At 49.2% G+C, this 5,698-nt stretch overlaps 1 long non-coding RNA gene across 1 annotated transcript; it reads right to left on the reverse strand.

Annotated features, from left to right (window-relative positions):
• Positions 1-398: 398 nt before the first annotated feature.
• LOC133263403 (uncharacterized) lies at positions 399-1,371 on the reverse strand. The gene is made up of 3 exons (XR_009741482.1): positions 783-1,371; positions 599-678; positions 399-518 (listed from the first exon to the last, which is right to left on the reverse strand). It is a non-coding gene; the product is annotated as an uncharacterized LOC133263403 (long non-coding RNA).
• Positions 1,372-5,698: the final 4,327 nt, after the last annotated feature.

Genomic DNA, 5,698 nt, shown 5'->3' on the forward strand with positions numbered 1-5,698 from the left:
AAGACCCCATCCCGGGGGGGGGGGCTCAGTCTCCTGATGTGGGGTCCCTGCCCTGAGCTCTGCGGGCAGCGGCCACCACCGCCTGCAGCCCCCGTGTTCCAGGAGGGCCTTGGGTTACCCAGGAAAGGGGGGGCCCATGGCTCTGGGGGGGCCCATGGGTGAGGAGCAGCCCCCATGCACCCCGCTCCACGCAGGCCAGACCTGCAGGATGCTCTGCAGCTCCTCGCCGCCCCTGGGGTCAGGAGAGTTGAGCACCAGCCTCCGGAGCATGTTATTCATGGACTGCAGTGCCTGCAGGGACAGAGCAGAGCCCTTTGGGTACCAACAGGGCTTCAACCATGGGTATCCCGCTGCCCCAGTGCTCCAAAGGGAACTGCGGGCTCCTGGAGCGACTTACGTGGACGTAGTAGTAGGTATCCAGGCTTGAAAACTCCTCTTTCGGAGGCAGGAAGAAGACGCTCCTGAAGCAGGTCTCTAAGAGGCCTCTCCCTTGGTCCGCAAGCCCTGACTGCACTGAGCTGCACAGGGAAGAAGGCTCCGGTTGGATGCTTGTGATGGGAGCAGTGGGGTCCTCAGGAGGGATGCGCAGTTGTGGTACCTCAGTTCCGCTATCGCATCCATGGCGAGATGCCGCACCTCCGTGCGCAGCCGGTCCGTGGGCTGCTCTTGGAGCAGTGTCTATGGGGCACAATGGGGATAAGGGACCTGGGAGTCCACCAATGCTGCCCTCATTGGGTGCTGGAGCCCTTTGCCCCATAGCATCCCCATGGGGGTCCCTTCACCTGGATGGTCTCTGTGAGTTGGTTCTTACGGCAGAAGACATCCAGGCCCTGTTGCAAGCCGCAGATCCTGGCTGTGCTCAGCAGGGAGCAGACGCTCTCAAGGAATGCAACCTTTTCATGCTCAGACTGGAAACCAGGGAGGATGGAGGCACAAACAGGGAGTGTGAGAAGGGACGGGGGTACCAGAGTGCTAGGGTTGAAGGCAGCACCCAACAGCGCCCATCAGCATCGCAATGGCTGTGCTCACCGTGGTTGGGGTGTTGACAAATGCCTCGATGCGCTTCACATTGCCCCGCTCCAGTGCGTACACGGGTAACCAGCTGTCATCTAATGGAGGAAGAGGAGAGGTTTGGAGAGCAGAGGAAGCTCTGCTCCCCTGCCAGCATCCAAGGAAAGTGGTGCTGGTCATAAAGTCATGGAATCATAGAATGGGTTGGGTTGGAAAGGACCCGCAGATCACCCACTGGGTTTTCCATCCCAACCCCTTCTATGGCTCTAGGATCCGATGTCACCAAGGCTGTGTCCAACCTGGCCGTGGATGGAGCATCCACCCTGTGCCAGCACCTCACCTCCTCCATAGGGAACAACTTCCTTCTGTCCAAGTGGAACTTCCCCTCTTCCAGTCTGAACCCATCACCCCTTGTCCTGCTCCCACACCAACACTCACCAGTCCTCAATGGCACAGCCAGGGATTCCTCATAGGGCTCCAATGAAGAGATGCTCTCCTCCCGAGCCTCATCCCTCTCCCAAGCCTGCCGGGGGGATCTGGAGGCTCTCTCCATCATCCCACAGGATGCAGGAAAGGGATCGGGATAGCGAAGGGGAAAGCTTGGACCAAACCAACAGGGCTTGAGCTCAGAAGCAACCCAGTGGCTCCTTCCTCCTGCTCTGTCCTGTCACTGTCTGTTCCCCTCACCAAAGCACTCAAGTAGGGTGACACAAATGAGGTCACAAAGGGCCCCGTGTTGACCCATTGCCATGGTGACCCAGCTGGGTTCTAGACTGAGGCTGTGGGAGAGCCTGCTGCAGGGCCATGAGCTGGGGCTGTCACCCAAAGCAGCATCCCTGCACCCCAACATGCTGGGTGTGGGGACCCTTCCTTATGGGGCTCAATAAAGATGGGGTTTGGGGTACCCTGTAGTTTTGGGGTGGCTTACGGCTACTGGGATGGATGGAGATGGCTGGGGCAGGGTGGGTTTCTGGGTACCAGAAGGGTTACGGGATGCTTTAAGGGTACCAGGGCTACTGGGGGGCAGTGGGAATGTTGGGAATGATGGAGAAGCCTGGGACTGAGGTGAACCAGGACCTCAATGTGAAGACACAGAAGCTGTGGGGCCGGGGGGTGGGTGGGTGGTGGCAGAGCTGTAGGGTGGACATCAGGCCCCATGGGTCTGTGGTGGCCATGGAGGGTGCTACATCAGGAGAGCTGCTGCAGGTGATGGAAGCCCCTTGAAGGAAGCTGCTGAGAGCCAGGCTGAGAAGAGTTGGGATGGAGAAGAGACCTCTGAGCAGCTTCCAGTGCCTGAAGGGGGTTACAAGGATGCTGGAGAGGGACTGCACTTCATTGCCTTGAAGAACCAGCTCCATCTTGCTCTCAACACAGAGCTCCCAATCTACAGCTTGCAATTAAGCGTGGGTTTGATTTACAGCTTATAATTCCCCCCCTGGAGCCTCACAGCATGCACGTAGATCCCATAAGCCCCATCTCCTATCAGTTTCCCATCTGTAATGCTGAAACCTCATTTGAAGAGCAGTACTGAGGCATTGAAACCCTTGTGGGGCCCAAACACAAATCAATCTATTATGAACAGATTCTTTCATCATGTCCAATTTAATAGCCAAGAGTCCCAGTCCAGTTCCTCACAGCAGTCAGTCAAAGCATGGACAGTCCAGGCTCATTGCAGTTCAGTCACTCACAAGGGGGATGGGATGGAATAAAATAGGAAGGGATGGGGTGGGATTGGGATGGGATGGGAAGGGGAGGGACAGAATGGGATTTAGAAGAGGAGAGGAGAGGAGAGGAGAGGAGAGGAGAGGAGAGGAGAGGAGAGGAGAGGAGAGGAGAGGAGAGGAGAGGAGAGGAGAGAAGGATGAAATGAAATGACATCAAATGGAAATGAAATTATATCATATGATATAATAAGATATGAAATGATACATTTTCAGAGAGCGGAAGAGAAGAGAGGAGATGAATGAGATGAAATGGGATGCTACAGATGAGACACGTTTAGAGGAGTTGTGGTGAGACGAGATGAAATGAGAAGGAGGATGAAATGACGCGAACTGATATGATGCTATAACAGAACATGGTTTGATATAGCGTGAGAATACATGATGTGGATGGAAACAGAATGGAAATGATATGAAATTAAATTATGATATAATGTAAAATGATACGACATGAAAGGGAAATGAAATGAAATAAAATGATAGGATAGGTTATAATATGATAGATTATGACATGATATATGATATATGATATATAATGTGATATGGTATTACATGATACAATATATTTGGAGAGAAAATGAGGAGATGGAGAAATGAAACCAAATGCAATGAAATGGAAATGAAATTAAATTATATGATCTGATATGACAGCGTAACATGATGTAACATGATATAACACGATAAAACATAATATGTTACGTGATATGATATGAGATATGCTATGAGATGAGGAGGATGAAATGAAATTAAAAACAATGACATCAAATGGACATGAAATGGAAATGAAATTAAATTAAATTAAATATAATCAAATTATATGATATGGTATGGTACGGTATGGCATAGTATGCATGATATGCTATGATATGGTTTGATAAGATATGATATTCTATGATATGCTATAATATGATATATGATATGATAGGGTGGTATGACATGATCAGATACGATAGATTATGATATGATAAATATGATAAAATATGACATGATATGATACACGATAATATTTTTAGAGAGGAAAGAAAATGACGAGGATGAAAAGAAATTAAATGCAATGAAATGGAAATGAAATTATATGATGCTATAATGTGATGTAACATGATATAACATGATAAAACATAATATGTTACATCATACAATACAAGATATGCTAAGGGATGAGGAGGATGAAATGAAATTAAACAAAATGACATTAAACGGACATGAAATGGAAATGAAATGAAATGAAATTAAATATAATCAAATGATATCATATGGTAACATGATATAACATGATAAAACATAATATGCTGTATAAGATATGCTATGCTATGCTTTGATATGGTATGAGATGCTATAATACGCTATATGATACAATATCATATTCTGCAGCATACTCATCTCCTCTCTCCTATCCTCATCATATGCTGTGAAATGAGGAGAGGAGAGAAAGGAGAGGAGAGGAGAGGAGAGGAGAGGAGAGGAGAGGAGAGGAGAGGAGAGGAGAGGAGAGAGGAGACATGGATTGGGATGGGTTGGGATGCGATGGGATGGGAGGCATTGGGATGGGATGGGAAGGGATGCGATGTGACGAGATGAGATGTGATGTGACGAGATGAGATGTGACGCGATGAGACGCGATGCGATTAATTAGGTGCGATGAGATGAAATGGGATGCGATGCGACGCAATGACATGAGATGCAATGAGATGCAATAGGATGTGATGCGATGACAAGAGATGCGATGAGATGAGATGCGATGTTGTCCTGGGTTCAGCAGTAGCAGTCATGTTTCTCCTTCGTGGCAGCTGGTGCAGTGCTGTGTTTTGACTTCCAGCCTGGGAACAGTGCTGGTGATACCGATGTTCTGTGATGTGATGTGATGCGATGAGATGCGACGGGATTCGATGCGATGCAATGACACGAGATGCAATGAGATGCAATAGGATGTGATGCGATGACAACAGATGCAATGAGATGAGATGCAATGTTGTCCTGGGTTCAGCAGTAGCAGTCATGTTTCTCCTTCGTGGTAGCTGGTGCAGTGCTGTGTTTTGACTTCCAGCCTGGGAACAGTGCTGGTGATACCGATGTTTTCGGTTGTTGCTAAGTGATGTTTACCCTGACCAAGGACTTTGTGAGGCTCATGCTCTGCCAGGGAGGAGGGGAAGCTGTGAGGAAGCAGAGACGGGGCGCCTGACCCAGGCTAGCCAAAGAGGTATTCCATACCACAGTCCATCATTCCTTGGGGGGGGGGGTGGTAACAGGGAGTTACGCAGAAGGACACGGGTTTCCAGGTGGGACTCGTTTCTTGGCCGGTGGTATCGTATTCTCTTCCCTTGTTATTTTCTCTTACCATTGTTGTCGTTGGTAGTAGCGGTGGTGATTTGTGTCGTACATTGGTTGCTTGTCTCAGCTCATGGGAGTTGCACTCTTTTGATCCTCCACCCCGTTCCTCCGGGAGCGGGGAAGGGGAGAGCCCCGAGTGGGGGCCTCGATTGCTCTCAGCCCGGCACCACTCACTGGGAGTGAGTGAACAAGCTGTCTGGCTAGGGTTTAAACCACGACAGATGTGATGAGATGCAATGGGATGCGAAGAGATGCAATGGGATGTGATGCGATGAGATGCAATGGGATATGATGCGATGAGATGCATTGGAATGCGATGCAATGCAATGTGATGAGATGACATGAAAATTGATGAGATCAGATGCGAGGAGATGCAACGGGATGCAATGAGATGAGATGCGATGAGATGACATGAGAATTGATGAGATCAGATGCGATGAGATGCAATGGGAGGAGATGCAATGGGATGCAATGCGATGCAATGTGATGCGATGAGATGTGATGCGATGCGACGGGATTCAATGCGATGCAATGACATGAGATGTGATGAGATGCAATGGGATGTGATGTGATGTGATGAGATGCGATGAGATGCAATGGGATGTGATGCGATGCGATGAGATGCGATGAGATGCAAT

Source organism: Pezoporus flaviventris, unplaced genomic scaffold, assembly GCF_033815535.1.
Source record: "Pezoporus flaviventris isolate CSIRO_AGI_PZ_B2104156 unplaced genomic scaffold, CSIRO_AGI_Pfla_v1 ptg000312l, whole genome shotgun sequence".
NCBI lineage: Eukaryota > Metazoa > Chordata > Aves > Psittaciformes > Psittacidae > Pezoporus > Pezoporus flaviventris.